Here is a 24083-nt window from a genome sequence, read left to right on the forward strand (position 1 = left end):
TTTTTGGTCAATAATTTTTTGAATACAACATAGGACACACTGGAATTTTATTTTGGGAATCCAAAATACTAACAACAACAACAACAACAACGATGATGATGATGATGATGATGATAAACACTTGTGGATGTGTGGGAGCATCGTTTGATGTTAATTTCTTGAGACAACACTTAGAGCAAGTGTCCCTTTCAGCATCACATAAATACACAGGGTCAGTAATGGATTTGGAGACCCTCAATGCAGGGACCCAGCTTCTCTTTGTCCATGTTCCTCAGCGGTCTCCCTCTGGACCCTGACAACCTGCTCTCTGTTTTGTGTTCGTCAACTTCTAAGCACTAATGAGTTCTAAGCCTAAGGTGAAAATACTGTATTTCTGGCTGATCCACTTATTTAGCAAAAAGGGGGGGACAGGTGTGGGGTGCTTTGTCCAACCCCCAAAGTATTTCTGAAGGAGAAAACTTGAAGTCAGCAGATTCACTTATTTGACCTTCAGCTTCCTTCTGCCTTGAAACTAAACTTTGTTTTTATCCTTTTTCCCTTTCTTAATTTTTTTCATAACCAGTGGGAGTAACTAAAAATGGAATAATCATAAAAGAGGGTCAGTATAAGTGTGTAGTGGGTAAGTCTACCTGGGTGTCACGATGCAAGAGTCAGGCAGTCATTAATACAGAGATCTCATTTTGATTAATTCTAAAATCTAAGATTACTCCTTTGAAAATGTTTCAATTTTTTCCTCATATACCCATGCACACTTCATCTCTCCTATGATATGCAGAGAGATAGTAAGAGCCAATTTTCTCATTGCTTATCTCTGCTTTAATTACAACATATTGCATGGGAGACATTATTTTCAAATGATTTCCTTTTTTCGCAGTCCTGACTGTTTCTTATCCCACAGCAAATATTCACTTAAATGGTGTAAGCCATCTGTAGTTTATAAAACACCTTTAAGCTATTGTTTTAAAGTTTTATACCTTTTAATGTTTTCCTATTTATTTCCTGCTGATATCAACATATACGCTGCCAAAACCAATCTTCGGTGGATACTAACATATTCATATTGAACATTTGATCCAGAAAGTTTGCAGAAAATAAGCAGAGTGAACATCTGTGAGGGCTAGACTATTTTTAATATTTATGGAGAGTTCATTTCTGTCTGTAATCCTTATGATGAGTTCAGTTATTCAAGATGCTATGTAATGTGAGTCTTTGCAAAGATTCTACCATAGATTGAGTACTAAGTTGATTATTAATTGGGATTTCAAATGTGTATGAGAATATTATTTGTAAGAATTTGAGCACTGTGAAAGGTATCTATAGAATGAAATTGATCTCATACATTTTAAAAATGTCAAATGTGAAAGGATTATAAAAAATGTTTCCACCTTACAGAAATATCCAAAAATAAAATTTAAATTTATTTTTAGTAGTAAAAGTATTAATGCTTTGCCTAACCCTTTGGAAAAATATTTATCACTATAAATTTTAGCAATATCTCATTAGTGTTCTCTCCATATGTAGCATGGAAATAATTAGTCAAGATTCCTATCAATGCACTATATGATCGGAATAACTGGTTATGGGTTTTTTGCTTTGTAATGTTTTTTAAATATTTTAATATATTTCTTACTCTTCTCCCAGGCAGTTCTCCTTAAAGTCAGATGATGTAACACAGGAAAATGACAAAACACTATTTATTGTCTTGAAATGGTAAATAAATTAGCAATGAGATCTAAATTCAGAGATCTGGAAACCTCATATGATTTCCTTTCATTAAATTGCTCTGTGAATAAAATTTGCAAACCTATTATATACAGTTTAGTTTGTGGCAAATTCAAGATTAAAATCCAGCTCTCTAGGAGTACACAGAGAGTGTGCACTGAGAAGTAATCCTGAAAAAAAGGGCCCAAATGTGTAAAAATAGGAATCTGCAATGATTATCTCTGTTTATGAACTGCTACTAAAGAGTAATCATTTTTCTCTGTTGCCTTCTAATGCCCACTATTGCTTTTGAGATGCCCTCATTCCAGGTTGTTATAACTGGTTGCCAAAATCACTTTGTGCCCAGGAACCATAACTATAGGGAGGAGGAACTTAGGCTTTCTATTCTACTACTCGCTTTCACTTTTCTTTTTCTGTTTCACAATTCCATTTAGATGCTGAATTCAACTTTGGAGAAAATTTATCAGAGAGCAAAAGAAACAGCCATTTCCTTCTATCTAGTAATAGGTGGAAAATAACTGGAGAAAAAAAATTAAAAGATGATCATCATGGTTCCACTACATAGTGGTTCTGTGTTGTTTCAAGCACTAAATGTATGAGCATTGATCAGAATGCTAGACTATCCAGTGCATAGTACACTTTGTGACCCATAGAAATTACAATTGCCCTAGCTGGTGGTACAATTGGTAAAGTGCAATCAGTTAAAGTGCAACACTGTGAAGCTATCTGCAGCCACTGAAGTACAAGTTTAATCCCCAGCCAGCGAGGTGACCCACATGCTACAGCAGACCTCTCCTTTCCTGCCTGATGCTCCACTCAGCAGTGAATTTCAGTACATCTGCCTGTTCTGCTCCCCATTCTGTCTCTGGTGAATGCTCTCATGCCCCACACCTCTGGCCTGTACCCTGTTCTGTACCCTGTGTGCATAAAAAATATACCTTTAGAAATTATAATGTATTTCTTGTTGGATTTAGAGGTAGTGATCACATTGGAAATATTAATGAAAGATAAAGAATTCTGCAGCAAAGTAGTGTTGTGTTGTCCAGAAAAAACCCCTAGAACAATAAATCTGTAAGCAAAAAATATCTCACCTCCTGGAGCCTCATGGTGTTCTCAATAACATGAAATATAATTTAAGAATTTGTCATGTGAGGCTTGATATAAACAAGAAGGTGCAAAGAATAAGTCTGTACAATAAAAATCCATATAGATGTATAAAAATGAACATGTTGCAAAATATAATGTGATCAAGTAGCCCAAGGCTGTGTGTGTATATAGAAAGCAAGGGCATTTTTTTTTTTTTATTGCTCACACCCATTTAAAATTTTCCCCTGCTCACTGTTTAATAAACTGTTGTTGAAGTAATTAATTGATGAAGAAGTCAGTAATTCAATAAAAAAGGAGGTTGACTATTTTCCTTAAAATAGTAAGTATTAAATGAAATGACTGAAATATGTGCAGTTGAATGAATTGGGGGTAATACCCCTGATAATTCAAACAAGCCAGGAAATCTAAGAATGAAAAGCTAATAAAAATAAAGAAAACATCTTTCATTTACATAGCTCTGTCCCCAAATCTTTGTTGTTTAAATAAACTCAGGAAGTCTTTTAACTGACTTGTATTGGTAAGTTAGTTGTTTTCTTATTTCACTTGATCTTGCTAAGTTGGTTTAATAATGATTTTGCAAACTGCTTCTGATCTGTTCAGGGCAACACAGTACAGGCTATTAATTTCACTCATAATGCATGTTGTCAAAGGTAAAATGTTTAATGTAATTGGGCCAAGCTGAATGTAGCTCTCAAAATGCCAGCATCCCTCAAGGCAGGCAAAGAGATATTATCAGTAGGGACACTTTTACTGCAAACCTCGGAGTTAACCTGGGTCACTAAGACATGAAACACTCTATAAACGAACAGTGGAATTATTTGCCTTCTACTTTGAGCATTTATAATTTTAGCACAAATAATGAAAAATGCATTCTTCATTTCTTTATTCATTGATCTTAATTTAGAAAGCATAATTTAGACTTTCTTGGAGACACATTATGGGGATATATGCTATTATATCAAAACACCAATATGAGCTTGAGGACAGACAGAATACGTTTATCATCATCTACCAGCTAGTCTTTCTATACAGTACTTATCCCTTCCCTTCATTATGAAATTATCTTGATCTGAATGTTTTTGTGATCATATTACAATAGGATATGAGACTTATTGGGGTGGAGAGAAATGTTTACACACACACATATACATATGCACATACTTAAGCACACAAGCTTGAAGAATAGTCTTAAAATATTACAGTTTTCAGAAAAAGCGATATATTCTCTCCTCTTTCTCTCTGTCTTTATGTAGCTGTTCTAGTTTGTCCTGTCACTTGATCCTTATTTTTGTAAAAATCAGTTCAAATGAATAAACATTTTATAAGTATCTTCTATGAGTCAAGCATGAGAGTAAGTTTTGAGAATAGATAATGAATGCTTCTTACCTTCATAAACTTAGAATCTAACATACTTACATACTAATGATATATTTTTATAATATACTTTAAAGTAGCGACTCAATTATTTTGTTTCCCTAACAGTGAGCTCTTCCAACTGGTACTTATTAATACATGTACACTATTTTTATTACACAATACTGAGGAAAGTGAAATAGCGCTCCTATCCATATCCGATCAAAGGTGGAGGGAAGGCAGACCACAAGAAAAAATGAGAGCATGTTTATTGAGGAAGAAAACACTATTGTTACAGATATAAGTGATAAGGAAATGTTTTTGAATCACAGCAAATCAGTTTACTTCTGCTTTCACTTATGCTATTAATCTGCCCAGAGACCCATGAATTGGTGATCGTCTGTGATCATGTATCTGTTGCTTACTTGCTGCTTTCCAAATTTTGATCACAATCATTCCATAAATAGTTTATTATCTTTAATATCTCTTTTTTAAACGTATTTCCCTTTTTATTTTCTTTCTTGTATCCTTAGGCTTTTCTTTTAACTTTCTTAATATCACTTGGTAAAGGCTAAGATTTCAAATATACCACAAAAGACTAAGAATATTTCTTTTATCAGTAGACAAATTACTGATAGCATCTTTTCAGTAATCTCTTTGATTTTGTTCATTTTTTTATAACATGTTTGATTCAGTGATTAGATCAATAATTATTTATAATATTCTTAAAAAAAACCAACCTTTGACTTGTTAAAGTGTTTGAGTTCTTCAATTCAAGAGAAGAGCATATGTTGAGGTGATTTGCTCACATTTTATATTCCACCCAATGAAGTATTCATGGGTATTACTATTCTGTGTATGAAAATGAATTTTTTATGAATAGCTTACATTTTGCTTTTAGTCTATCTCTATTATTTTTGTCCTGGTGTGTTTCATTTCTTTGACTCCTCAACAGCTCTTTTCTGAATTTCCATATTATAAGAATCTCAAAACAGCTGTTGTACTGAATCTTTATAAATGCAATTTGACCCCAACAAAGGGAAGAAAATAGAAAGGGCTGCTTATAGACACATTCAGAACATCTATTTAATCAGTGACAAGGAAACATACAATTAACTTTAAAGGGAAGCAGCGACATAAGAGCACACTTTGGAGGACAAAGCCCTCATGACATCTTCTGTCCTCAGCTGAATGCAAAGTTAAACACCCACATTTACACGAAAATAGCTGTCTATAAAATGCCATCTGTGATGCTGAATGTTTTGGAGGTGGGGGAGGTGGAGCGAAATAATGTAAGGTAAACCAACATGTGGTAGACATCAGCAAAAGCTGAGGCAGTCAGAAATGTAAGCCTTATCTTCAAGTCCTGTGGTAAAAACAGCAATACATTAGCAATTAGACACACACACACACACACACACACACACACACACACACACACACACAAAAGGAATCTTTCCATAGACAGAGAACAAAACTGTGTTAAACCTAATGTATTTCTGTAGTGGCTTGAAGAGCAAGGCTGCTTTGTATTGCTATAATTATCACAAGTACCATTTTCCTGGGAGTAAGACGATTGTTTTTGTTTTCTTTGGTTATTGTAGTGTGTATGTTTATCTAAGCAGGTAAATACCAACCTCATCATGTGTGTATAAACATAAATTTAGGCATTTAAAAAAGTTAATATATTATCCATTAAAGAGATAGTCTGTTGTTCCCATTAGTATACAGCTAGGAAAAATATACAACCAATGGAGGTTTGGGATAAGTAGAATGAATAGGCTCAATTTGTAGGAGCTATTTAATATCACCTTCTTAAAGACACCTTAACCTGAATCAGACTGGCACTGCTTTGGTTTTCTTTCATTTTAGTCTTATAAAAAAAAGTGGAATTTGATCTTTGACTTCAACAGTTTCATTTCTTACATGTGAAATAAAGGAAATATCTCTATCACATTAGCAGTGAGCTTACCCTTGAAGAGGTGTAAAACTTGGAAGCAATTCATCTAACATTTATATTTAAAAGTAAGGAGCTACAGAAGTTTATTATAATCATCTTGTATCAAAAGTTCATGACCCAGATGGCTACAGGTAATTCTTGTGGGACTAGAATCAGAAGAAGGCAAAAACAGAGGAGATTGCATGCCAAAAAATGGTATATGAGCCAGAAGGGAAAAATGAAGAAAGGGAAGGGAATTATGAGTTGTTTTTTTGGTTTTTTTTTTAATGTTTAAAAATGTTCTGAAAGATTTTAGCAATAAGACTAGGGGCATAAAATATTGAAACATGGTGCTGAAGTCATGAAAGGCAAACTTTTGCATGAAAGCAACTAGAGTTGAAAATAAAAATAAAACTCTTTTCTATCCTTTGAGATTCAGAGCATTACTCTGGTGGACAAGAATATTAACAATTGGAATGCAAACTGAGTCGGTATAATAAGAAATATCAAAACTTTCATTTTAGTAATCAGAGTCTGAGTCACAGAGGACAGCCCTGCTTGAAGCCCATTAACACATCATAATAACAACCACCTGATGTAATGAAAACAAATGAATTCCAAAGAAATAGAAAATGTAAGATTGGGTCATTACTGCACCAGCTAATGAAGAACAGACTTTACCTGTTGTCTTGGGTTCCATGGAAATTCTTCAGTCCACTGAGACCATTTTACACCAGGAAATATTTCATTATGTTGTGGAATTTCTCCTTGGAATATGTTACAGTATTATTTTCTTGCCTTCAAGTTTCTTGTTTTAGTTTAGCTAAGCTGAAATCGCTGTCAGTTGTTCAACTTGATTTGGAATTTTACAGAAATCAAGAAAGTTAAGAGTTGGGAGGAAAGGAGGAAAGCTTAAGATGCTAGTGTTCTAAGTCAAACTGCCCAAATGATAGAGAAAACCAATTCTGAAAGGGCTCTCTCTTATTTCTCCCTCCACCCCCAACCCCCCCAGAGTCTGGTCATTGCTAATGAAACCATTGCTGGCACAATGCCTTACAAAGGATAAGCACAAGCTGTGGAATTTTTGTGACTTTGGGTAGCTGCAGGTTCTAATATGCAGTAAATACTAATAGTTCATGAATGTTCTTTATAAGGATACAGTTATGTCTCTTCTTTTCTTCTCTGCCCAGCTCTCCAACAACACAGATAGCATAGAGCTGTTTATACATGGACCACTTCAAAGGACCATACTTTCTCTCCTTGCTTCCTTCTTTTTCAGCCCACCCTTCCCACTACCTTGGAGACATGTTCCTCATTTTGCTATTTAGAGCTTGTCTTCATTTATAGCTCTGACACATTACCCAGCATCTCTCCAGTTAAGGAAAATAAATTCTTGGGGGTTATATCACATATTTTTCTAGACTGAAATATAAGCAAATATGTCTCCAAAAAATACATTATTTCTTCTCATTTAGCTGTGTTTTCACTCTTTTCTTTTGTAGAGCTAATTTGGTCTTGGATTCCCCCAGTGTCTCGAATATTTCCTGGGATGTAGTAGATGCTGAAAAGTTTGGGTCGTATAGATACTAAATGAATGAAAGTCACTTAGACATCACAAATTACTATATGTATATTAGTTGTCTTATTCAAATATCAGATCCTCTTTTGTTTTCTTAGTGTTTTTGTTTTTATTTAATACTGGCATCTTGGAAGATTTTATGCATATACATCTGAGAGCTACAAATTCACATTCAAATTTCACCACTAGTTAATGTGTCCCTGGATAAGTAACTCTCTCAATGCCTGCTTGACAAGACGATGGTGCCCAACTCATAAGGATGCTGTGAAAACTTAATAAAGTATAGTACCTCATGAGGCATCTGGTCCACAGTGGGCACTGGGCCGCTTCCCATGCCTGACTAAATCAGCATTGTGGAAAAATCTAGGAGATCATGATCTCTTTTCACATGTCTTGCTAAATATATACTATGCATTTTGTTGTTGTAGACTAATCTTACTTATAATCACATCCTACATTAAAGCAGCTATATAATGAGATTTAAAATTACAAAATAAAAATGTTAAACTGTTTAAAGCATCCTCCATGGACTTAATAAATGCCAAAAAAAAAAAAAAACCCTTCGCAATTGACTGTTCAGAGATCCTTTGTTTTTCAAATGAATGCAGAAATGTAAAATACTAGATTAGTGATATTTAAATGTTAAGGAATGGTGCAAAATCACTTATAGGGAGACAATACCATACCTTTCTTTCCTTAGGATAGTTCTAGTTTATGCCTGTTTGTCTGAAAAATTGTTAATAACATCTCATTTCACTCTGGTCCAAGAGTAGATGATAAATTACATGGTCACTCTACTTAAAAAATATTTGTCCAATCTCTTATCTCATGCTTGAAATCTTTCTGCAATATCCTTATCATATGGTTGTAGGTTAAGTTAAACCTCTATTTTTTTCCGACAAGGAACTTACTACCTCCTGTGGCATCCTAATACATTTAGTTTGGTTCTGATAGATCTTCCTTAAAATAAACCAAATTAGGTCTGGTTTTTACTTCTACCCACTGGTTCTTACTATACCCTAGGGTTATACAGAACAAGTCTAACGCTTCTCCCACATGACAGCCCTTCAAATATTTGAGACGGCAATCATGTCCTGCCTTAGGGTACTCATTTCCTGACTATGCGTCCACATTTCTTAGTTCAATTGTTGATCATATAACTTGGCATTGAATTTTCTTACCATGCTGATTGCTCTTTTCTGCATGCATTAAAGTTAACCCTGTCTAAGTGAACTTCCTAGAACACAACAGCATCATACCACTGTGGTTTGACTACTATCAGGAAAAACAAGACTGGAACTGCCATCTTTGGGTACTATATTTCTAGTAACAAAACCAACACAAACTAATATAAATATATATGTTATTATTATTATTATATATACACACATATATATATATATATATTTGGAACTTGTTTTCTAAAAGCAAAGCCAGTTTTCCCCCCATTCTAGTAGCTAAACAACTGGATTTTGGTATTCAGCATATAGTGAACTTCAAGAAAACAGAACATTGACAAACATGATTGTCTAGAATTGTTGACAGTTCAAGTTCTTGTCCAGAAAGGAAAGATAAGGAAGCTTGATTCCAGGTTGGGAGTATGATTTAAGAACCAAAGTTAATAAAGAACAGGACATTTGGCATGGGAGATATTATGGTGCACAGTTTATGATTCTCTTCACTTTCTGGGCTAGTGGACAACTAAATAGGACAACTCCCTATGCCACTGAGTAGAGTAGTAAGTCTAGTGATGACCAATCACTATAAGCTGACAAATACCACTTCTAAGCTGAAACATCAATGTGGAGGTATGTAACTTTCCATGATCCCTTTTGTTACCAGGGAGAATGTTGAAGCTTCATATGAAAGTGGAGGTGGCATAGCAATGAAGCCTGAAATGCTGGGAACAACTTCCGTGGAATGTCATCAACTTTTGCACTTGCTAAGGCCCAGCCTGGTTGTGTACTGTTTATCAAAGTAAAGTCTGATTTTATACACTTTGAAGAATCAGGGAAAGATTCACAGCTTCCATTTAATAATCGCTTTCAGTGTGGTAAACACTGGGCTGAGCATTACCAGTCATACATTTTTTTCATTCTGTTTTTCCAATGAATCTATGAATAATGGCAGGTTTCAAAGGAAATCATCTTGTAACCCTCTTGGTTCATCTACTCTAGCAAATAATCAAACATGCATCAGGCAGATTGATAAGTGAAAAAAGCCAATAAGAACTTTAATAGTCATGTGTATAATACCTGGGATACATAAACACATGCATAAGTGTATGTATACACATGTATATTGTGTGTACACACACACATATCTACACATTTAAGATAAAATGCATTGCTGAATAATTCTTCTGTCCAGTGACATCTGGTTCCTCACTAGAAAGTGACTCAGACTTGTGGCAAGTTTTTGAATTTCAGTGGCCCTGCTTTAATGCCAACCCTGTTTTGACTGGGCATTTACCCATTAGGGGATGGGTAAATTTAGGTGTTTTATTGGGAGGATTCACCAGAAAGAGTAGCAGCTGTCAAGACAGGAGAGGTCTGTTGCACTAGATGGGATACCTCCCTGGCGGGTTCAAAATAGCACTCACGCTCTGAGGCTAGCTTGCAGCGCTGCGCCTTAATCTGCTGCGCCACCAGGGAGGGCCTCAGTTCTCACTTTTTTTTTTTAAAGATTTATTTATTTATTTGTACATACAGAACTGGCCAGAGACTCAGGGGCAGTGAGAGACTTCACCAGAGACAGAGTGGGGAGCAGAACAGGCAGATCAACTAAGTACAATGCTGAGGGGAGCAGCGGGCGGCCAGGAGAGGTCTGCCACACCATGTGGTCACCTCCGGGGCAGGCGGGAATCGAACTCATGCGGAAGTGGCTTTAGCTTCTCAGTGCAGTGCTTTAACCCGCTGCGCCACCAGGGAGGGCCCAGTTCTCACTTTTAATAGCAGTTTTCATCTGCACTAATTTTTTGGAAGAATTCATTTCCTATTTCTGTAGGACTGAGTTCCCTGTTTCCTTACTGGCTTTCAGCTGGGCACTGCTCTCTTAGCCCCAAAAGTAAACCACATTCTGTCAATTACACAATTTCCTTAGTCTTCAAGCCAACAATGGCAAATCAAATTCCTTTTTCTACTTTAAATCTCTGAATTCGGTGATTAGCCAGAAGGAAACTTTGGCTTTTGCAGACTCATCTGATTGTGTCAGGGTCACATAGATAATTTCCCTATTTTAAAGTCAACTATACCATGGCTCTAAACCTAATCACAGGATTAATTACCTGCCTCCCAGAGATGATGCCTCTCCCAGAGAGGGGGTTATGTCTGGGGAGGGGAAGGTGGGAGATGATGAAAGGCATTTTAGAATATGTCTGCTACAGTCTCCATCTTTATTTCTTACTCTATTTCTCTAATTGTCAAGACATGATATGAGAGGTGGATTGTGTGTATTAGAAACCCCTTGCTGTCTCTTTAGTTCTTTCCCTTATCTCAATGGTGTATGAGTTTATGCATGCCTTTGCTTTCTGATGGAAAATAAAAGGTAAAACAAGTTGAGCAAACATATAAACTGTGAGCTTGTTCTATCTTGAAGGAGACAAAATTCCACAGGTTAATAAATGTTGTGGGTAGAAATAGAGAAACATTAAAGGAGTACCACAGAGTGATTCTTGTCAAATTCTCCATTTTTTTCCTTTTGGAATTAGCATCAAATGTTTAACTAAGAAGCATTAACTAATGTTTTGAGTCTCTTTCAGCCTGAAGACTCATTTCACCGTTGTTTTATAGGTTCCTTACCACAAAGTTTACTGTAACACACTCTTTTTTTCTTAGAGTCTGCCTTCAAACAATTATTCAAAGCGTTTTCTGAGAAGTAAATCCCTGGGATTTAAGGAATTTGGATATTAGTCCTTTCACATTATCACTATATTTTTATATTGTAAGTCCCAGTATAAAACACATATTCTATACTATATAAAATTTTGCAATTTGAGCCTGGCAGGTAAGTTACTGAAAGAACATGACGTATTTCGTGGACATTGTCTATAACAGATAACAAGAGTTACTTAAGAACAATTCTCCCAGGATTTCTAGAATCTAGATAGTCTAGTCTCATTAGTTGCCAATAAATCTCATGGTTAGTCAGAAATAAGACGACGATAAATAGACATACATTTAATGAAAATTTCATGTTCATTAAAATAAAACATTTTAATAACTAAATTGAATGTGAATACTCCATTGTTGTATAGGACATTTGCTATGCAGTTTAAATAAGAACAAACTCCTCAGGCCTCCCTGGTGGCGCAAAGAGTTAAATCTCAGCACTATGAAGTGGTCCACAGCCACTGCAATATGAGTTAAACCCCCAGCCAAGAAACTGACTCACATGACACAGCAGACTTCTCCTGTCTCACCCACTGCTCTCCTCTGCAGTGTATTTCACTCAATCTGCCTGTTCTGCTCCCCACTCTGTCTCTGATGAATCCTCTCACCCCCAGCACCTCCGTTCTCATATGCATAAAAAAAAGTCTTAAAAAAGAAAGATCAAACTCCTCTTTGCTTATGAAATTTAAGCTATCTGCTCATCTAAACTTGTGAAGTCAGCAAGTTGTTATCTAAATATATTCACATATGTAAGATAGGTGCTGGTTAGGAAAAGATAAGATGGTTGACTTGATTCTGCCCTGTCATTTAAGCCCATCATACAATAAATGAGAACATTAAATGATCAAAATGTATACTGTTTCTGAAAAATACTCATTTAAAAATGAATGGTACTGGGAAATCAATTGTAAATATGTCAGTGGAGCTCATAGTAATTTCACAAACCTCTTGCTTCAGGGCTGGTGAAATAGCACCATGATTTCTAAATTGCGTACACATGCCAAGTAGTGAGTTGGCAAGCCACCCTTTTGGCTAAGTGGCATGTTTGATAACCAGAGAGCATGCAGCCATAAAAATCAAAGCAAACATTGAAGACCTTTTCTTCCAGAACTGTTGAAAGAAATGGAGGCACTCTAGGTTGATATTTACAGATTGCAATGATTTCAGCCAACAGAATTTTATAAAAAATTTGTGATGATTCTTCCTGGCTGTGACTTCTCATGTGTGTAATATTAGCTGGCCACGCAGTAGTGCAGTGCATGAGGTGGTTCTGTCTAATAATGGGGGATAAGAATGTTGGCTTCACTCCAGTATTAACATGATCCTTTCTGATACCGCAGGGAAACTGTGTTCCTTCTTTGTGCTGGATGAAGTGTCTTAAATAGGCATTTAACTTATTCATTGTGACAGTTATTTTTGTTGAATAAATACCAACTGCTTATTAGAAACCTATTTATTGAAGATGAGCTTCTATAACATAGACACATATCAAATTTATGGTTACTAAATCTCACTTAATATGCTCTGAATATTCTATTGGTATTTAACATATTGTACTACGATGACTATATTTATTCTAACCTTCCAAATAAAAATAGCTGTTATTGAATAAATAACAGCTTTTTCCTGCTCAGAGTTATTTACACAGTGTTAAAAGCTATATAATAGTTACCTACTTGATTTATTCTTGGTGGTTAAAAAATTCAATAAATATGTTTTTAATATTCTATTGATTTATAATCAACAGAGATTAACTAGTTTATTAAAACCAAATTAAGAGTGTGAGATATTTATGACATTCACTGTAATATGGTACCCAAAATTCCTCTTCATCTTTTACTATCTCTCCTGGGAAGAAGCTGAAACTATGTTACCTAAAAGGAGGATTATTTAATTTGCTCCAGAACAAAGAATAGAAGATGTGGTCAATAGTTCATCTGACAAATTGATAGCTAGAATTCTCACCAAGAAATAATAAATCAGATATATTTTTCCTATATTTCTTTCATTCAAGAAGCTGTCAGCAATTCTACATGCTGATGAATAACTGAATTGTATTCTTCTAAGTCTAAAACGCTGGCTTATTATTATTAGTAGTAGTATTTTGCTCCATTAGCTGTGAAATGAGGGTGGCCTCTCTATTCTTTTTTTTTTTTTTAAAGATTTATTTATTTATCCATACAGAACTGGGGTACAGACCAGAGATGCGGAGGGTGAGAGGATTCACCAGGGATAGAGTGGGGTGCAGAACAGGCAGATCGATGAAGTACACTGCTGAGGGGAGCAGCGGACGGGTCAGGAGAGGTCTGCCGCGCCAGGTGGATCTCCTCCAGGCAGGCAGGGATGGAACTCATGCGGAAGTGGCTTAAGCTTCTTAGTGCAGTGCTTTAACCCGCGCCACCAGGGAAGGCCGGCCTCTCTATTCTAAAGCTGATGGGCTTTTCATATCACAGCTGACATTTCTGGGCCTTATTATCAAAAGTAGAACTACTTAAGATGTGGAATTCCCTATACCTACCTGCAGTCTATGTACAGATACACCTGTAATATGAGTAGATTTCGACTGATTTCTTGTAGTTACTGATTTAAAAATGTTAGAGAGGTGCTTCTGTTTTTTTTTTTTTATCAATTTTTCACTTTTCCCTTTTTTTTTTTAACAGATTGTAACAAGCAACACAATTTATAAACATAGAATATATAGATTCCAGCTGTTAGAAACCATGTGGTCTGTTTGGGGGATGTCTTAAGAGCTCAGAACACTAACTTCCTATATAAGCTTGACATTTTATAATGGAATTGGAATTGAATTACTAATGGGAAACAATAAGAATAATTGGGTTAATGCAGAATCCTGTCTGGTCAACATAAGAACTCCAGTGAGAAAAACTACCTCCCATTGGAAATTAGAATATTTTAACGAAGTCATTCAATGATAAAGGGATTATAATGCACAATAACATATAATAATACTTCCAACACAGCTTATTTAATAGCTAAAATATTTGATTGCTGTTATGTTTTGTAAAAGTTATGAAAGTTCATTTCTATTTTTTTCTTTATCCTTCTGACTTAATTATCTTACATTATCTTGAGTATCTAGACAACAATCAGGCACGTTATAATTAGTGTCTGGGGACTTGATCATTTTTCCTGGAAAACTATTTTACAAATGTCAGTAAAACAAAACATTATCCCTTTTGGTTAGGTGGAAGCTAACCTGGCACCTGAAAAGAGCCAACCACCTCTTTCACTCTTTGTGAATTCTGAAAAAGTCAATGGAATGTAAAGATTATGTTTTTGCTTCTAATGACACACCTCTTTTTCTTTGCAATAGAATTGATTTAGTCGTGAATCTATTTAACCATTTAAAGATAATATTGGATTCACAAATCCTTCATTTAAAGAAATCCAGTGTCCTTTTAAGAACTACTAGAACAGAGGGGTTTATGTCTCTTAAATTATCTTGGATTGGATTCCTGTTAAGTAAACCTCTATTGTGTAGTGACTGATGTATGTGGGGGACTGTCTGACAGTGATTTTGAGCAAGTAGAATGACAGTTTCAATTTGAAATGATAACTGTAACAGAAGTAATAATGTAGCTGTTAATCATACCGGCCAGTTCTGATACTGAAAATTTTACATACATTGTGTCATTTAATCCTCAGAACAACAACAACAAAACAATTGCATCCCATTTTATCCATAGGAAAATTGACACTTAGACCAATTAGGTAACATAAGCAAAGTCACCCCACAATTAAGCTTTGACACTGATATTAGTGCCTAATCTGAGTAAGCCCCAAATCAGTGCTTTTACCGATTTTTATGTGCTATAACCAACACTTTAAAACACTTAATTAGCATTCAGAAAATCTTGATGATTCCACCTGCCAATAAAAGTTGTAGGAGACCACTTTTTTTAGTTTCATACTCAGTGTTTTATGGTAATTTGCCCTTTGTCCAGCTTCCTTGATGCAGTGATCAGTTACAATAAACTACTTAAATATAATCACCACCAATAATTTTTAGCATTATAGAAGAAATCTGGATGAAGTAGCATTTATTATATTGGGTGAAATCACAATTACCTTCTGCTATTATATCTTTTTCCTTTGCCTAAGTTTATGATTGAACCAAACAAAATTTGCTCAAATGTTCATAGAAGGAAGAGTGGGAAGCAGGAAGTTAGGAATGAAAAAAAAAAAGAAGGGAGTTGAAACAATGAAAGAAGAGAAAGGGAAGAAACCAGGAAAACAGAAGAATTTAGAGATAACTTTATACCCTAAAATATGCTTTACCTCTTGAGTATCATTCTTTGAATATAAGACTTGACTGATTATTTCTACTTGGCTTTATTAGTGTGTGTAAAAAAAAAAAAGTAGTGGAAATGGATTTTAAAATAAAAATAAGTTACTGCCTCTTGCCAAATATGTCTTTGATATTGCCAGAGAAACACATTAAGAGCTAATTTCTTTTAATTGAATATTTATTCCCTACTTGGCACAGATCCATCTACTAATAGGTCCAATAATTACATGAATGCATGTGTTAAATTTACATGAATAGCTCCATGTAAAATGACCTAGTATCCTTAAAATTGTATCACATACTTTACAGTGATTTTGAAAAATAGCAGTAAAATAATTAGGTGCCCAAATACTAACAATAAGATTTTATACATCAAATGTATTTAAACTTTTGTGCATAGGCGAACATGAAGAAAGAAGGTCCTTTTCATGTTTTGGACAGAATGGAAGTGCTGAAACAAAGTGCATAAAATATAAAGGGTGAAATTTACTTGGAAAGTACACAAGTAACTCAAAATTCGACAAGTCATGTAACAGAATTGATCCTATTTTTCTCATTGTATCTGAACCAGATGGCCCCTCCTTAATTAATATGAATGCACGGTTCCAAAGAGTTCATTGTAGGTTCCCTATGGCCCAAGTATATCACAAATGATTCTTACTTCTGGGAGACTATATTGTCTTCTTGCTATAACCAGAACCTTTAGCTCAACCATCCTTATAACTCTGTTTCCTTCCTTTTCTTAGTCTAATTATCTTTCAAAAATAATCAGAATTGTAATTTAAATATTACAGTACATAATTAACCACACTGGTTGACAGAGAATGAGAAATCGTGGCTCTAGGCAAGCATCAAAATTAATATGTACAATTGGGAATACATCTTGTTGCATAGGAGTGTCATCTGGCTAGGATACAGGAAGGAGCAGAGCTGAGCAGCCAGGGCATTTCCTGCCCCTGCTGCTGCCTCTGTAAGGTTTATGAAGCCCCAGGTACCCTCAGCCATCCCTTGCTATTTCATGACACCTCATTTTCCTGTTTCTTTAGGTAAAAATGAACTTCATCTCCCTAATGATTGCCTCTGTCATCCTCCTACAAATTTTTGTCTCCTTTAAGTGTGAGTATTTGTAGCTCTTATTGTTTCCCTGTAGCTTCATGGCCAGTTGTAAAGGTTCTAGCTGACTCTGACCCAGGTACAGACCAGAAACGCTTAGCTGTGAATCTGGCCATTTATGCAGAGAAAAGGAAAAAGGGCTTGGGGAGAATGACAAATTAGTTGTTACCAGGAATCAAGAATCACCTTAAAGTTGACTTGTGAGACAGTGTTAAACTTTGCTGACTATTAACCAAAGAAAGGAACAGGTACTCTCAGCAGAATAAGAAAGTTTTCTCCAAAATTTAGACAAAAGATTTCAGTGATATTGTTTTCAATATTACTGGCTGAAGGCAACTCACCAGAGCTGTACCAAAATGATGCCTCTCAATCAGTCATCACCAAGACTTATCCTCTGATTTTAGTGCAAAAGAGAAATCATATTATCCTGATTTATTGTCTCTTTATAGTCTCTTCAAAGAGCAAAAAAACAATGCCAGTTGCAGCCCAGTTTCCACAAGAAATGAAGATAATCAGCTGAAGTGTACATTGAAGACAAGGGGAAAATAAAACAGGGAAATAAATAGAAAATTAGTGATGATTTGACAATCCAGTAAAGCCATTTGGTTTGCTTCATTGTTAACTTTGTGAACTTTATAATAACCTTTTGTCCACATTTGCAGCTTCCCCGCTGATACGGCAAGCTTACTGTCATGCTCTCTATCCTTTCTGGTGGTGGTATGATTTTTGTTATTCCCTTGTGTTCCATTGTTGGTGTTTTTTTCCTCAAGAAAGGGTATAATATAATGGATCCATTCACCGAATTTTTTAATTGGGTCCACTGCTTCTGCCATAAGAGGAGAGCTGAATTCTGGCATTTTTCATCGAAATCCTGTGTACCTTTATTAAAAGTGAAAGAAAGATAATGACCCTGGTAGCTATCTTCTAATACGGTCTTCCCCTTAATGACCTTAGGAAGTAAATTAGAAAACATGGCTACAATTGGTGTTTCTGATTGGGTCCATTTCTCTTTTCCAGAGAATGTAAATGCTAGCCAGTCTTATACAATTAGATGCCACCTCTTCCTTAGAAAATGAGTATTTTTATGTAGATTTCACCTTAAACTGCATAGGAAAGTGGATGTCTGTTTTGATTATACACAGCCTGATAATAAACTAAGCTGATGATGGCAACAAACATGTATTACATTTGCCTTTGACTGTTAAGTGACACTAAATATCTTTTTTCTTCCAATATTTTCTCAAAATTAAGATTTATTTGGTTAGTACTCAAAAACATTCATTTATCCTTGTTTTTTTAAACAGAAACAATTATAATAGATGACTATTTTTCCAGTATTTAGCAACCGATTTTACAGACAATTAAATTACACTAACAAGAAGATTAATCAACTTTTAATGTGAAATTGTATTGTTGATTTCATTGTATATATATATTTTATGCTACTATTAAATATGCCAAGTAGAAGTTTATGTATATTAAAATACCTATACCCACTTGCACCCATGGCTATTAAACAATTAACCCACTTTTCATGGGTAATCAACCCACAATAATTTGGTTTGGGTGTTCATTACCCAGATTAATTCAAATAAAAAAGACACAGTGAGGCAGAAATTGGATAAGTGGATACTATCTAATCCCAATTGCCTTAATTTTCCACAGGGATGTCTGAATTGGATTTTGACAAAATACCTCTCTTTAACACAACCCCCCTAATCAAATACAATGTAATTTTTCTCTATTTCTTAAAATAAATTATTCTTTCATGAATTGTGTGGCATTCATAGTCTTTGAAATTCTCAAAACTGAGGTTTTAAAAAATCTTTTACACTCCCATGAAACACCTAGACAATTAAAACTTGTATACATACATAAAAAGATATATACAAACATATATTGCATATTATATGTGTGTATATACACACATGTGTTAGTGATGTGTGTGTATATATATACATATATACATATACACATATACATATATACACATAGATAGATATAGCGTATATGTTGTAAACTTTTTAAATGTATAATTAATCAATTTTAGATTCTTTGCAAGTTATGAATTGCAAAGAATGATGATCAGTTTTTCCTGTTTTCTTTATGGTGAAGCAGGAAGTTTCCCAGGCCTGCTGCTTGGGTAAGTGTGTTGCTTGGATTCTGCTGCTTGCTGGAGCAGAAAATCCCTACAGTTACTGCTTGTCCACAGTATTAGCTATGGCTACCTTCACCCCCTTACTAAACACAAAAGACTGCTTATGCTCTGATGGAAGGGATGACAAGCTTCCTCATACAAGCTGTATAAAACCTTACCATTCCTGTAATTCGGGACTCAGCCTTTTGGGACTGATTCTATTGAGCACACCAGTGTGACAAGTAAATCTCTCTACATCTCTCTGAGTGCCGTCTTATTTCTCTGGGAAATTTCCACAGCAATAGTTACTGGCTTTTGTCTATAACATGTTAATTGATGTACAAAAGAACTAAAAGAAAAATATGTGTCACCTCTGGATACTAGGATCACTTTGTAATTTAACTCTTTTCAAATGTCAGCATAGCTGCATCTTCTAATAATAATCAATATCCAGGAAGAATGGGTTTTTACATATATTTGAGTTTATCCATATCTGATTGTATAATTGTAAACAATGTATTTATTTTTAAAGATTTATTTATTCATGCAAGAACTGGGGTATAGGAAAAAGGTGTGCAGGGTGAGAGGATTCATCAGAGACAGAATGGGAAGCAGACAGGAGCCCTGACTTAAATATACTGCTGAGGGCAGCAACAGACAGGACAGGAGAGGTCTACTGTGCCATGTGGGTCACCTCCCTGATCGGGATTGAACTCTTACTGCAGAGGCTACAGACAGCTTCAAAGTGCTGTGTTTTAACCCCTTGTACCACCAGGGAGGTCCCAATTGTAAACAATTTAAATGGGTAGTGCTAAAAGAATTTTAAATAAGGTCCAGTGTAACTCTGTAATACAACCATCCACTTAAAGTGTTGTTTATGAAAGCTATTTAATAACATGGACAATACTTATATGTTATAGCACTGGTTCTCAACCCTCACTTCATTTTACCATCAACTAGGGAGCACTTAAGAAAATAAATGTGTCCAGCCCACCTCTGGGGATTCTGATATAATTGGTCTTGAGTGGGTTCTGAATATGAATATACTTTAAACTGTCAGCAGATTGTTATTTCACATAATAACTAGGATGCTAAGTTATAGATATAGCATAATTAAAATATGTTAAAAATCCCCCAAATTTTGTTGGGAGTAAGAAAAAAAAAAGTTGCAAATAATATGGTGTTGGTTTTAGGTAATAAAAGTCAGAATGACACTTATTTTTATTTTGATATTAAATAAAAACTTCATATATTTTCTGGTGGGCTTATTTTCATTTAAAATAAAAAGCAAATAATATTCAAAAATATATTTTCAAAGAAAAATCTTAGAACCCTATACTTAGAATAAATTTATGGGTAATATGCTGATATAAAGATTTATTAGATGCAATAATCTTCCTTCCACAGATGTACAAAACCCAACACGGTACTTTATATTTAGAACATGGTCTTACAGATGGAAATGTAATACTATGGTTTGAAATACTGCGCTATACCAATTGACATATCTTCTGGTCAAAATATAGAAACCCACATATAAGTGAACATGACACTATTAAGTAGGAAAACACTGGTGGGCCAGCAATTCAATGATTTTCAATTACTAATTACTTTACCTGGAGCAAATGTCTCTATTAAGACACAGAACACAACACCAGAAATAGTTTCTGAGAAATACAGTCAAGATTGTGTTCAAGCTAACTCTTATCTCTTCTATCTTAAAATGTTTATAAAATCTTTTTCATAATAGTGGTTTGATGTGGATATATAAGTATATAGTACTTATCATTCATGTTTTATCACTATGATAAAGATTTCTGAGTGTAGCTTAATAGTTTTAAAAACAAAGCTTTATATTACCATGCTGGTTTGATTTTATATGTCAACTTCACTGGACCATGGGGTACCCAGGCTTTTCCTAATACATAATCTGGATGATGTGTCTGTGGGAGTGTTTCTGGATGATGTTAACATGTGATTGATAGATTGAGTAAGCAGATTGATCATTCTAATGAAGTAGGCTTCATCCAAGTAGATACAATAGAACAAATGAGATAAGCAGAACAAAAAGGCTGAGTAGAAGGAAGTCCTAGGCCCTCCCTGGTGGTACTATAGGTTGAGATGCAGTACTGCAAACTAGCCACAGCCACTTCAGTGTGAGTTCGATCCCTGGCACCAGAGGTGACCTTCATGGCACAGTAGACATCTCCTGTCTCGCCCTCTGCTCCCCTCAGCAGTGTACTTTGTTGATCTGCCTCTTCTGCTCCCTACTCTGTCTCTGGTGAAGCCTCTCACCACCTCTGGCCTGTACCCCAGTTCTGGATGCACAAATAAATAAAACTTAAAAAAAAAATTCTCTTCAAGTCCCTGTGGTGCAAGTGGTTAAGTCTCAGCACTATGAAACTATCAGCAGCCATTGTGGCATGAGTCTAATCCCTGGTCAGTGAGCTTGACCACAAGGCAGAGCAGACCTCTCTTAACTTACCTGCCACCCCCTTCAGCAGAGTATTTTAGTCAATCAGCCTGTTCTGCTCCTATTCTGTCTTTGGTAAATCTTCTGGGACCCCCACCTCCCACCTCTGGGCTACACCGAGGTCCCGTGTGCATAAATAAATAAAATAAATCTTTTATTTTTTTAAGAGAAATTATTCCTCTTGCCCAAATTCTTGAGTTGGGAACCAGGCTTTTCTGATGTTGGAATCAAACTGAAATATCTACTCTTGATGGTAGAGCCTGGCAGTTTTAACTCTCCTGATGCTCAGGGCTTTGGATTAAGAGCTATACATCATCTCTTTTGGTTCTCCAACCTGCAGAATATAAATCTGAGGACTTAACCCTTCATAATTGTATAAGCCGATTCCTTATAATAAATCTATTCATTTGTTCTCCTGTTGGTTCTGCTTCTCTGGAAAACTAGAGATGATTGACTAACATAATTATTATACTCATGCAAAAATTGCTTATTGCCTAGCTAAATAGTGTGGTTAGATTTCACTTCATTCTCTGTAGTTTGAATATCACTAACCTTAGACTACTTAACATGAGACTGCTTCAGATATTCAAATCCTATAAAATGTTGACCCCCTACTCACTTAATCCCCTCATATTATGCAATGCTTTAGTTTGTTTCATACATACATGATTGCTTAATAAAGTTTTTTTTAAATTTTATTGAGATTGCAAGTGGATTCCACCGTTTTTGTGTACACATAGAATACACATCTTCCCTATAAACTCAAAATAATCTAGCCTACAACCTACTTACTTCTTAAAGACATTCTTCCCAGCGCTCCTGGGTACAAACAGTGGACTTCCAAGCTTGGTGCTTGATCACTGCTCTTATGACCTTATTTCACAGCATTCTGGTCTGGTCACAAGTGTGCTATCTCCAACTCCCCCATGTCTTTATTGGTTTTGATTGGATACATACTCTAACAATGTTTTCCAAAACATTTTGGGATGATGTTTTGGAAATAATATCTATTTTTTAAAGACATTTTATTTATTTATTTATGCATACATTATTAGGGTACAGGCCAGAGGTTTCAGTGAAAATTCATTTCATCTCAACAACTTTGCCTAAACACTCTTTTCTTGAATTACATTCATTACTTTTGTCACTGATTTTAGCCCATGAATTATAGAAGACAATTTAAACCAAAACCCCATTGTAATTGTATACTTTTAAAATAAATTAAAAAGGAAGGTATCATACTTTTCCCAATTTTATAAATATTTCTTATTACTGTCTTTCTAATTGTTCTAAGTGCTGGCAATAAAATAGTCAAAATCCTGTCCTCTATAGAATAGAAAATCATGTATAAAACATTATAAAATTCAATCAATAATAGCCAGTAGAATGAAGTAACTGGTTAAGGGGATTGACCATGGAACCAAAAGGTGCTTGTTTTTTAAGATGAGAGCAGATTTAAATGCTGTCAGAAGTGATTCATTATAAAGAAGAAACTGAGGATTTGAACTGGCCAAGGAAATTTGTTACTTGTCTATCCATAAGTAGGTGAGCAGATATAAATGGAAGAATGACCTGAGGTTTACAGTGTGGAAATTTCACCCTTAATAGCAAGAGAAGCAGAAGGAAATATGAATATTGATGCATGTTGGTGGGTATTTAAGCTGGTAGAAGATTTAAAAATTATCTCCAATTTGCTGTATTGAAGTAACTAACAAGGTCATTAACAGTGAAACAGAATGCTGGAGAAGGTGTTGCAGTTGAAGGTGGAAAAGAGGTGTGAAGGGCAATTAAGGAGTGTGAAAAGAGTATGTGTAGAACAACTTGGACAAGGGTAATGTAAGATTGTAAAGTTAGAGTAAGATCTCAGAAGAGGAGAATGTGTATTTAAAATAAGATCAAGCCAAAATATGGTATTCAATGATGATAGAGATGAACAGAGAGAGGAAAAAAAGAATGGTGAGAAAAAAAGAGAAAGAGTTGAAGTATTTTCCCTCTAGACAATAAAATGAAAGATTAGCAACATATCCATCTCATGTTAGAGTAGGTGAAACAATGTGTATTAAATAATTTGATGAAATAATCTTCACAAAGTTAAAAATACTGTTTCAGTCCCCCCCCTCTCTCCCTCTCTCTCTCTCTGTAATTTTAAAAAATTCTCAAAAGAAGATTTGGAAAAAGGCTTGCTGGATTTGAAAGCAAAAGCAAATTTATCCCTCAAAGGTAATAACTCAAAAACAAAAGCAAAGTTACAAAAGTAAAGTTTTGTATCAAACTATGAAATAATTGATCCATGGATAGATAGCTAACTTTCTCTATAGTGATTTACATATAAAAAAGGAAAACTGCTTCAAAAGTACATGTGCTTAGAGACATATATTTGATAGATAAAATGAATACTATAAAAACATTTGGGGGAGGGAATAAGAGAAAAAAGGGAGTATGACACACAGGAGTATTGGTG

The sequence above is a fragment of the Condylura cristata genome, unplaced genomic scaffold (genome assembly GCF_000260355.1).
Source record: "Condylura cristata isolate star-nosed mole 26May11 unplaced genomic scaffold, ConCri1.0 scaffold00008, whole genome shotgun sequence".
Lineage (NCBI taxonomy): Eukaryota > Metazoa > Chordata > Mammalia > Eulipotyphla > Talpidae > Condylura > Condylura cristata.